This window comes from Gavialis gangeticus, unplaced genomic scaffold (genome assembly GCF_001723915.1).
Source record: "Gavialis gangeticus isolate Ggan-Ray unplaced genomic scaffold, GavGan_comp1, whole genome shotgun sequence".
NCBI classification, from domain to species: Eukaryota; Metazoa; Chordata; order Crocodylia; family Gavialidae; genus Gavialis; species Gavialis gangeticus.
This window is the reverse complement of record NW_017729031.1, coordinates 1,894,784-1,905,852: the sequence shown is the minus strand read 5'-3', so window position 1 is coordinate 1,905,852 and position 11,069 is coordinate 1,894,784. Positions and strand designations below refer to the sequence as shown.

General features: G+C 38.9%; 1 protein-coding gene across 4 annotated transcripts in view; it reads right to left on the bottom strand.

Annotated features, from left to right (window-relative positions):
* The window catches only part of ACVR1 (activin A receptor type 1), a 190,378-nt gene that overhangs the window by 154,847 nt on the left and 24,462 nt on the right, over window positions 1–11,069 (bottom strand). The window contains exon 3 of one of the 4 annotated variants that reach the window (XM_019522375.1): window positions 3,175–3,179. The exons of 1 other annotated variant lie outside the window; for it this stretch is intronic. The gene's annotated coding sequence lies outside the window, so the exon portion shown is untranslated. Of the gene's footprint in view, window positions 1–2,388; window positions 2,473–3,174; window positions 3,180–11,069 lie in introns of those variants that run through there. 2 more of the 4 variants (XM_019522379.1, XM_019522376.1) reach the window with 2 other exon arrangements.

Sequence of the window (11,069 nt, the reverse complement as noted above, 5' to 3'; positions counted from 1 at the left end):
CAAAACTGAGCTAAAACAGGCCAAAATCAGATTGAAAACAACTAGGCTTGGCTCAAAGTCTAAGCTACTGTGTCCACAATACTCAATTGCCATTTCCTGACAACAGAGAGAAAGAGAATAAAAACAAAGAGAAAGTGTCAAGAAACTCAGTAACACAAAACAAAAAGTTTGTTTCTGATTAATAAATCTGCTTAGACTGTTAAACCCAACTGCAAGCAGCAGCAGTTAAACACAGACAAGTGTTTAGATCAGTGGTTTTCAACTTTGTGAGATTTAAGTCACCCATCAGAAAATGCCAGTTCTTGGCTTACACTTGTTTTTTGGTTACAAAAAAAGTAATAGAACAATTCTTCTGGTGCAAAGAACTCAGAAAGATTCAAGTGGTCAAAATATTTTTAACATTATGAATTTCTACTTGAAATCTGTGGTTTTACTTTGTCAATCATGTTAGCACAGTTAGGCATGCTAACATTGTGTGGCTCCCCACATCACCCTTGAAAGGATCTTGTGGCATGCTAGCTGAGAACCACTGATTTAAGATGCTGAAGAATAATAATTGCTTAACTCTATACAGCATGAAGTTGGCTGGTACTACATCCTGTAACTTTCAGTATTATGCCATGGATCAGCATACATGAAATACTTACTGTTGGAACAGCTGCTTTCCAAGGTCAGGGAGTCTGGAGGAAGCCAGCTTTGCTAAAACAGCACAATAATTTATCAGATACTGATGAGAAGGAAGGAGAAGGCATTCTACTGAACGGAAAAGCTGCAATCACTGTTTGTCAGATTTGCTAGGACTTGGGAGAAGAATGTAACCAAGATTAAAATGAGGAAATGAACAGAATTGCAGATACCATTAAAAGGAATCTTTCTAAAAGATTTGAGAAATCATTTGAGGGGAAGAGTGGGGTGGAAATAAACCAAATCACACTAGAGACCAGTACAAAATATGGTGCTAACAGACTACAAATAGAAACCATCGGAGAATGCATTTTAAATACCCTCTATCCCCTGCTTCTTCTCACCACAGCCCTCAATGCAATGCTATAAAATTTAAACGTAATGTTTTCTTTTCACAGAGTATTAAAAAATAACTTTTAAGAAAACCATGTATACACCAATAACAAAAACCCCACACCTCCTCACATAAGTTAACATTCAGTTTTTATGCTAATACTTGTCAGTCTCTGCAGCTGTCTCCTCTTGCAGTTGGCATTGATCAGTGCCAATATGAAAACAGCATTGTTTTATTGGTTACTTTAGATACTGTATGCTCCATTAAAAGAGTTCTTATCTCTCCATTTTGCTGTCAATACAGAACCAGCCAGTCTGACACTATTATTAAAGAAAGCTTATTTTTCCATCCACTATCTTTAATCCAAAACAACATCTGGAACTTCAGCCTGTGTCATACAAAGTAGAACAGATTAAAACAGGAAAAGCCACACATCAGTTCCCAGGGTATTCTAACGTTTCTGTCTTTATCCAAATTCCCCATACGTACATTTTAAACAGTCCGGCTAGCTAGTCAACCACCTAGCTTGGCGGGGGAAAGTCAGGCTTTTCTTTCCTCTGCACATTTTTGACAGGGACTCTGGAACACACTGTAAAATCTTTTCAACTTAAAAAAATGCAACAAGCAAGATAACCACAGACACAATAGTTGGCCCTTCAAGAGCCAAAAATGATACTGAAGTTTGCAATAACAAAAATACAGTTCTTTAAACTTCACATAAAGGCAAGACACAGGTGCTTTATAAAAGAAAATAAACCTTTAATGAAATATTGCTAGTGTGTACACACATTACAACAGAAAAGTCAAGGGAAAAAAAAGAATCTGGCGCCATTACACCACGTATAAATGTCCTACTTTAACAGACAGCTGTCTCCACTATCATTTAAGTATGCTTTTTACTTAGATCATGTTCAATGAATCATGAGAATCAATACAGAGGAAACAAAACCAAGCTGTAGGTAGACAGAAATCAAGAGTAAAGTACTGTTCTGTTGTGGGGGCAGGGGGGCCCACATGACATACTGAAAAAATACAGATTTTTTTTTTCCTCCACTGCTGCTCAGTTGACTTTCTTACAGGTTAAATACTAATAGTTATGTCTGCTGTTTTTTTGTAACTGGCTACCAGACCACAGACTTAAAAGACTGAAAACTACAGGCTTAAAAGACAAACCCTCCAAGAATTACTTTCACAACTTTTTGACCTCCCCTTCCCCCTGCCATGCCACAGAAGAAATAAGTAAAACTTCACCTAACCTTGAAAAAGAACTTCCTTCCACTTCAATGCATAACTTCATATAGACACAGGCCATATTCAGTATAACTTAATGCAAGGACTTCTCCCCACCACTGTTCAGTAAAAATACCTACTATCTGAGCCACAGACTCCTGCTCAGACATAAAGCTGCATCTCAGATCATGGTACAGTCTGTTGTTAATGACAGACTGTGCAACTTGATCCTCTCAGTGGGTGCTTTGAGTAAGCACTTCCTTCTCTCCCCCTTCCTATTGTCCCACCCTACGGTGCCAGCTGTTTCTGACAGCCAAATTGCTGTGTGCTAAGCAATGAATGCTGTCAGAGAAGGAATTTTCATTTCTGTAATGCATAGGCCTCCATGGACAAATTATACAGTTTATAGTCCTAGGCTGCAGGAAGCTGCTTTGCTGTTGAAGTGCTGCCAAACGCAGTATTTTTTTTTCCAGCTGACAATCACATAAAACTAAGCTGAATGACCAAAGCAGAATAAAGCATGTATTTTCAGGAACAAACAAAACATATGTCAAGGATTTCTATATCTACAAGCAGTTTTAAAGTAATGCACAGTGGAAACCAATTAAAATATTCCTGTTGAACAGAACCCATCGTGTTGCAAGTGGACCAATGTCAACCATTACACTGTACAACTAGTTAACAAAACTTCGGCATTGTGAAGATCAGCTTCAAAGAGATGTCTCATGACAACTTCAGTTAAGTTTGGGAAGCAACAACTCCATATACTCAAATGTTAATTCGACATTGGATATATACCATAATAATAATAATGGTGATGATGAGAACAAATATATGACACTTAAGAAATAACCGTGTCTGCATAAAGCAAAAGAAAAAGACAAATTTAAAATCTACCCGGTGACTACTCATGAGACACCCGTTACCTTAAGTAGTCATTTTTATTTTGAATATTCATTTTAAAAATAGATGCACATGAAGCTACAGGACCCAAAGCACTGACTAAGGCCATTACAGCATGAAGAGGAGAGGGCACTGTGACAGCTTCCCTACACACACAGCTTTGTTAACGTATGTCATGCAATGTCCCTGATATTCCAGACCTAGAATCCCACACAACTCTAACAGCACATCTCTGATCTGCCATGAAAGAAATACTCAGTATTTTCAAGTTAGGCCTCTCTGGAGCAGAAATTGCAAATTAGGAGCTGAACGAATAAGGTATTTGCTAATAACTTTTTTACCATTATTCATCAATTGATGAAAAAACATGGACAAATAAGTTACTCAAATATCTTTCAAGCTTGAAGAGTTTATCAAATAATATGGACTTATTCACTGAAAACCTGTCAAATATTCAATTACTTCTGCTAAAGATTTTCCCAAATTGTGCACTGCATATTTGTTGTATTCCCAGTGAGAGAGAAATATTTACTGAAGTCAAAACTGACATTAGTCATGTGTACCAAGGTTTCAACCTCTTGCATAGGCCTACCAAAAGAAGCAATAAGGACCCATGCCAGAGGACCACTAGTTTTCTGAAAAGGCATATGGGTGACAGCCACCTAGTATTCTAAGAATGCCCTGGCTAGAAGCGTGAAAAGAAAGAGTATGCATGATGGTCAAGAACTGAACTAGCAAAATGGGAAACCCAGTGACAAGTTACCAATTACTGCAGCAAGTGGTCAGTTAAAACAGATTGGCATTAAGCAGCATTTCTTCATACAAGAACCATTAGTTTCACTTGCAATTTTCACCGTTTTTCAAATTAAAAGAGCTATGCAGCACTTGCCTAAGAAATTTCCTTTAATGGACATCTTATTGCAATTTTGCTTCCCAATATGCTACATGGCACAGAATTTATTATTTAAAAACAAAAAAGAATCAGTTTCTTTCTTCCTTTTAATCTTTTCTGTTTTCTCATAATCACCTGTTTATTCTTACTCCAAGTCTTCTTGTAATGAGAACATTTTCATTTCATTTTTATCACCTCTTCTTTTTCCGTTGCCTTACAGCTGTATATTACTCTCCTAAGTTTCTTTTCATTATCATTCTTCTTATTGCATTTTGTGGGGACAGTTTCTTGTTGGGCTTCCCTTTAGAAGCTCCCAGCCCTCCTGGGTGCTTTTATCCTTCAGTCTAACCTTCCATGGCATCATGCCTATTGACTCCTGAAATTGGATGAAATCTACCTTTTTGAAGTCTAGCCTCCTAATTTTGCTGATTTCATGCTTTCCCTGTCTCAGGATCTGGAATCCTGTCACATCATGATCACCAGCTCCCAAGTTACCCATCACCTTCACATCCTCCATCAGTTCTTCCCTATTGGTCAGGACAAGATTCAAGGTAGATGATTCCCTAGCTGTATCCTCTGTCTTCTTGAACAGGAAAAACAAAAAAAGTTACATGCCCTGTTCAGCTGCTAGCTTCAAACACTGGTGTTCTCTTTGTAAAGGGAAAGATTCAATTAATAAGAACATCAATGTTAAGCTTCCATGGGCTTCTGTGAGAATTGGAATAAATCTGAAGTAATTTTGAGGCTTGACTGGATCTGATTCTTAGTATTCAGGAAAAAGACCAAAGTTTCTACTATTTGCCAAACAGTTTAGCTATACACTAAAGTAAAGATCTTTGCAGCAGAGACTGACATCCATTAAACAGTAATACAAAAGAAACCTTTTAAGAAACGTGATGTAAATGTTAAATCACACAGGATCTGTATTTTTGGTGGAAAAGTCCTTCAGTGCTGTCTTTCAGAGCTTACCATTTTCAAAGCTTCAAAACCTCTAACTGACTGAAGGAAAGTTTATAACACAGTATGTCCCAAACATTAAAACCTTGTATTAAGACCTCATTCTAGGCTGGTGTCAAGGATATTACTTCAAAAAGCTCACAATTCTGGCCTTTACAGTTCTGTGGATGTCAGCTATCTTTCAAATCTCCTTGGCAAGTGACCTTCCTCCAACCACCAGCTATATCAGCCTCTCATGCTGATCTCTCTCCAAGACCTTGAAATTCTTTGTTCACAGCTGGCATAACAAATCCTGGATGCAACCAAGGTGTGGATGAAAGGGCAGTGGAATGAAGAGTAGAGACGACTTTCCTGCCCTATACGCTTTCCACTAGGCATAGCTGCTAATGCAACTGCGTCAAAAGAAGCACTTGTTAAGATTGTCTCCAGCATATAAAAAAACAGGTCTAAACTATACAGTACTTCAAATGTCAGCATCCTTGTCCGAGTCAGCATTCCTAGCAGCAGAAGTGCAAGGGAATTATAAACCTCAGAGTGAACTTCTATGCCAAATAGAAACCTTGCATCCCAAGAGACAGTGGGAGCAGAACTGGCTTAATACCAGTTAAGATATTACCAATTTAGATATTAAGTTTGACTACGTTATGGCAACAGAAACCCAAGTAGTTTGTCAGCAATAGCTCTGTGCAGAATTATAGCATCACTATACATGCTAGTCCCATGCCTTCCAGCCCAGCTTCCTACACCATGACTTGAAAAAGAGGCTTCCTAGGGCAGTCCATAGCTACCTTACATAGAATCTGCACCTAAATACATGTCTTTCATGGTTTTACTGTCCCCTTCATGCTGCTATAGCTTCATCCGAAAAGAAAAATCAAAGCCTCACTATCTTATCTTTATTTATTTGAATCACAACCACACTCACTTTGTTTTTATTTATTTGAAGGTTATATCTTTTTGGTCAGGCTCTTGTAGAAATGAACATAAGGGCCTACCAAAATGCAGTGTTCTCACATTATGTATTCATTAGCAGTGAGGTACACTCTGGAAAAATTACCACTAGAGCAATTCCCCTTGGAGGCAACAACACTTTTGCTGTCCCTCACTGACGCAGCCTGTGCGTGTGTGAACAGGAGCTAGTGCTGGCCATGCAGGAGAATGTTAAATGGAGTGCTTTATTATAATGCCATTAATATAAATCCAATAAAGAAAAAGAAATGCAAAGTAGGTCTTATTGACAGGTAAGGTCCTACAAGAAGAGATTGAGGAACCTGGATCTCTTCAGCCTCCACAGGAGAAGGAGAGGGAATCTGGTGGCCATCTACACATGTCTCAGGGGGGGAACAGCAAGGAATAGGAGCTGCTCTGTTTACCAGGGCACCCCTTGGAGTAACTAGGAACAACAGCCACAAACTGACGGACAGCAGATTTAGGTTAGACATCAGTAAGAACTTCTTTATGGTAACAGTTACCAGAATCTGGAATGGGCTGCCAAGCGAGGTGGTGCTCTCCCTTGGAGGTCTTCAAGAGGAGGCCGAACAAGCACCTGGCTGGGGTCACTTGACCCCAGCACTCTTTCCTACCCAGGGCAGGGGGCCAGACTCTATGATCTAAGGTCCCTTCCAACCTTAACATCTATGAAATCTATTCAATCTATGAGTGACTATTAGCAATGTCAGGTAAATAAACCAACTGAGAGGACAGCTAACCAAACTGCTATTTAGAATCTTACCAGGTCTTCCAAAATAAAAAATTTCTGGCATAGGTTTTATGCTTATATATGATGAATTTTTGTTTTAATTTCCAATAACTCTTTAAACATTTCCAGGGCAAGTTGACTGAAGGTGATATAAGTCACCAGTGTAAAAATCACACTTTATATAATCAATTCTAATCTTATTTTTCATTTGTACTTTGTAGTTATTTTCCCCAAAGAAAGTATAATTTTCACTAGATGATAACCATTTTCAGCTAACAATAGGCTTTACACTGGATTTGCCACTTTTTGCCAGAAAATATATAATGTATCTATACATATTCATTAAAAAAATGTAATAAAACGTAATACATTCAGTTCTCGGGGTTTTATATTTACATTTTATTATAGTAGCTATATTTAGAAATGAAGTATCCATAAGAATACATAAAAAATAATTTTAAAATCTTACTAGCAGATTAGGCCTTGTTGAATGTACTGGTAAGCTAAAAATGTCTTAAATGCAAAACATGTTTTGGTAAACTGATTTATTAAATATAGTTTTAGCTATAGTTAAATGACCTTGTATCTTGTTACTGTGTCTTTCAAATACTTTAATCTAGCAGACCTCATATCTACTCGCACTTCTTTCTACCTTTATTGCCAACAGATTGGAAAAAGCAGGAAATCCCATATTTCTTTTTCAACCTCCAGTTCTCAACAATGAATGAACTCATTGACCTGAAATAAAATTAAGAAAGCACTGGTCTGCATATGAAAGAGGTTACTACAGTCAAAAGCTAAATTTGGCACTTCATCAAACTCTGGTTATGGAGATTTAGCCAGGGACTTCCATCAGTCTTGGTTTAATTTTCTTTAAAACTTCAAAAGTAAAAATGAAGAATATGAATAGTTTAAACCTCAACACATGTATGGTTTGTAAAAGGGGAAAAAATAATTTATTAAAAATAAAATCTGTTTTTTTATTCTCAATTTTACCTACTCCAAGCATTTCTCTAACAAATGTGAGATCTAGACACAGGAGTGCTGTACACAGTATGAGAACCATTAAATCAACAGAAACACAACTACTATGTTCTAAGTTATTTTAATTAAGTTATTCTTCACCATTCAATATAATAGTACAAGTAACAGATTTTTTTAAATAATATGGATTGACTGTCTTTAAGAGCAAGTCACGTAAAGTGTTATAAAGCGCCGATTTGAAAACTGATCAAAATAATCAGATTTCCTAGGAATTATCCCATAAAAAGTTTAGGTTTTAACCTTCAATCTATTCAATCAATTAATGCAGGGATAAATCAGACTTTAAATTGTGCTCTGCATGATTTACATTAAAAAAAATTATAAAACACAAGCCTATAGCTTAAATGTTTATGCTTAATCCTAAATATCACAGGCAATAATTCTTTGAAAGACAAGTTTTTTTCAAAGCAACACAGCCAAAAAAATCTCTCTCATACTAGGTATGCCATGCTTTATACATAGTTTCTTCAGTTTCTCTAACATTTAAAAAAAGTGTACAAAAACTTTTTTTTTTCTCACTTTGGTGTACCTATATCCTCCGTAAACTATAAAAGTTCCAATGCTTTCCTTTGGCATGGATTTGTCATTGATACAATGGTAATATAGTGTACTTGAACACACTACTCTATAATAATGCAAGGGACTTTGAAGTATTAAGTTCTTTGGTACCATTAAAGTTGTTACCAAAAGATGAAAAAGTAACTCAATATAATCTAATATATTTCAGGAGAAGACAAATACATACCAACACTTAACAGAAAGTATTTTTCATACTGACTTGGGTAACTCTTAAAAAAAAAAAAATCAATACATTAACGACAATGGCTCAAAACAAGATATTTGAAATATCTTCTAGCCAGCACAATATACTGTGAATCACATCTGGAACTTCCTTCCTCTTCTCTCACCCTTCTCTCAGATTAATTAGCAATTCAAAAAAATGTAGGTGAACTCCAGAGTTACAGGGTAGCTTTGATCTCTCTTGAACACACCACACACAAATTATGTGGACCTTCTAAGTACAGTTAAACCAACCACAGAATAAAGAATTAAATCATTTTTAATTTATCCACTTGTTTATCAGGGGTTTTTTCAGTGGAAGAACTTACAGTAAAACTGGTAAGACTGTTTTCAGAGCATTTTTCAATAACTTTTGAAAAAAAAAAAAATCACTCACTTTCCCCCATGTTGGGTGTGCATACATTCAAGCTTGGTAACTACACCTAATCCAAGTAGGGGTGCACTGATAAAAGATTTTTTCAGCCAATACCAATGGCCGATTATTAACCAGCCATATCGGCCAATCCTGATCCGATAGCTGATATGCAGCCCAGCAGCTTGGAAAGCAGCATTGAGCCAGTAAGTCTGCGGGAGGGAAGGAGTGTGGAGGGGGCAGATTGAGGCCCCCGCAGCAAGGGAGGGAGTGGGGCTGGGGCAGGCGCTACCCAGCCAGGGCGGGACAGGGCGCAGGACGGAGCCGTGGGTGGCTCATTCAGAGGGCAGCCCCTGCTGCTACGCACACCCCTGACGGAGGCATGGAGGGCATGTGTCCCCCAAATATGTGCACAGGGAGCGGGCAGGCTGCCTGCTACAAGCTCGGGGCTAGGGACTGCACAGGCCTCTTCCCAGTGGGGGGGCCTGCTGCGGGCTACAGCAAATTTTGGGGCTGCACGCATGCAAGCAGCATTTAATCAGTGACATTATCAGCTACACTAACCAAAAAAGCTGATTAGAAATAACGTCAATTTTCTTTTTAGCAGTGCTGATACAATATGGACCGATATATTGGTGCACCTCCAAACCCAAGATAAGTCCCCATTTCATGTATAGCAGTCACCTTTCAGACTGAAAGGAAGCTCATTCTGAGTCCAGAGGCTAACACCTTTTTTTTTTTTTTTTTTTTTAAAAATTTTTTCAGAAATCTGGCTGGGGATGAAATATGCTTTCACCATTTTAAGCATTCTTTAGTATGCAGAAAATCACCTTAAGCCAGGAGTGGGCAAAATGCGGCCCAGGGGCCGAACACGGCCCGCAAGGCCATTCTATCTGGCCCATAGGGCCCCTAAAAAATTTAGAAAATATTTATCTGGCCTGGACTGCCTGTCATGTGGCCCTCAATGGCTTGCCAAAACTCAGTAAGCAGCCCTCTGCCCAAAATAATTGCCTGCGCCTGCCTTAAGCTGACAACTGGCCAGTCAGCCCTGAACTATTTTTATATGGACTTTTTCTGGGTGGAGAGAACGCTCAAAACAAACCACATTCACAAAATTTAAGAGACTACAGTTAAGCACTACCCTTTTTGATAATAACCCTTTGCGTGTTCACTAGCTTCACAAGAGAAACTATGGACATGCATATATGACTAATATGCTGTGCCCCACAGCAGTGCCCTCAAGCACATCATATCACTCTGGCTAGCAGTAGTGTAGCCACAGCCATACAGGGCAGAAGGCTGGCTAAGCAGCAGTGCTGAGTAAGAGACCATTATTCTGCAGAAGTGGCTACACAACTTCTGACTTGCAAGACAGCCACCTTAGTGCAGTATGCTTGAGGCCAGCCTACATGTGCCTAGCAGCCACACTCTCAACCAGCTGCTGGCCTCGAATAAACACTTCTTACTAGCAATAAAATGTAGCACTTTAAACCAAAATCCCTAACCATGGCCCCCCTCTTCCCCAGCATAGTTAAACTTGTCACACAGGCATATTCAAGTCACTGATTCCTAAAGGGGTCACAGTCTTTATGAGAGGACACTGGGAGGTTGCAAGTTCCACAGATGCAGGACAGACTTGGTCATGTCATGACTATAGTTAACCCACGACCCCCACCCCAAGAGGGAGGTTACTCACCAAAAAGATGGGGAACTACTGGTTTCAGTAAAACAACCATGAAATGAACATGAGGTCACTTTGTTCTACTTTTGTAGTACATCCTTTTACCACTGTACATTAAGTCCAGAATTTACCCTGGAGGGAGTAATCATGGTATTTCCTGGTAATGACTCTAGCCCTCCGGTCAGGCCCCTCAACAGTCTCTTGCTTCTCAGAGTAGGATGGGTCTGGAGTCAGGAATCCTGTTAACTCTTCAGCTCATCAGTCCCACAGAGTGCCAACCCCTCAACTCTGCAGCTTGAGCAACCCCTCAGGTGGGGAACCCAACCCATATACAACTGGATTTGAGCCCAGGAACCTGTATAAAACAGGTGGAGCTGTCTCTTCCCTGCCCTTGACTATTTCCCCACTTGTTTTTCTTGTAGGCAATTTTCCCTCACTCATATTCTGTGGGCCTCTTTCCCAGCTAACTCTTTCTTAAATCAGATAAAAATA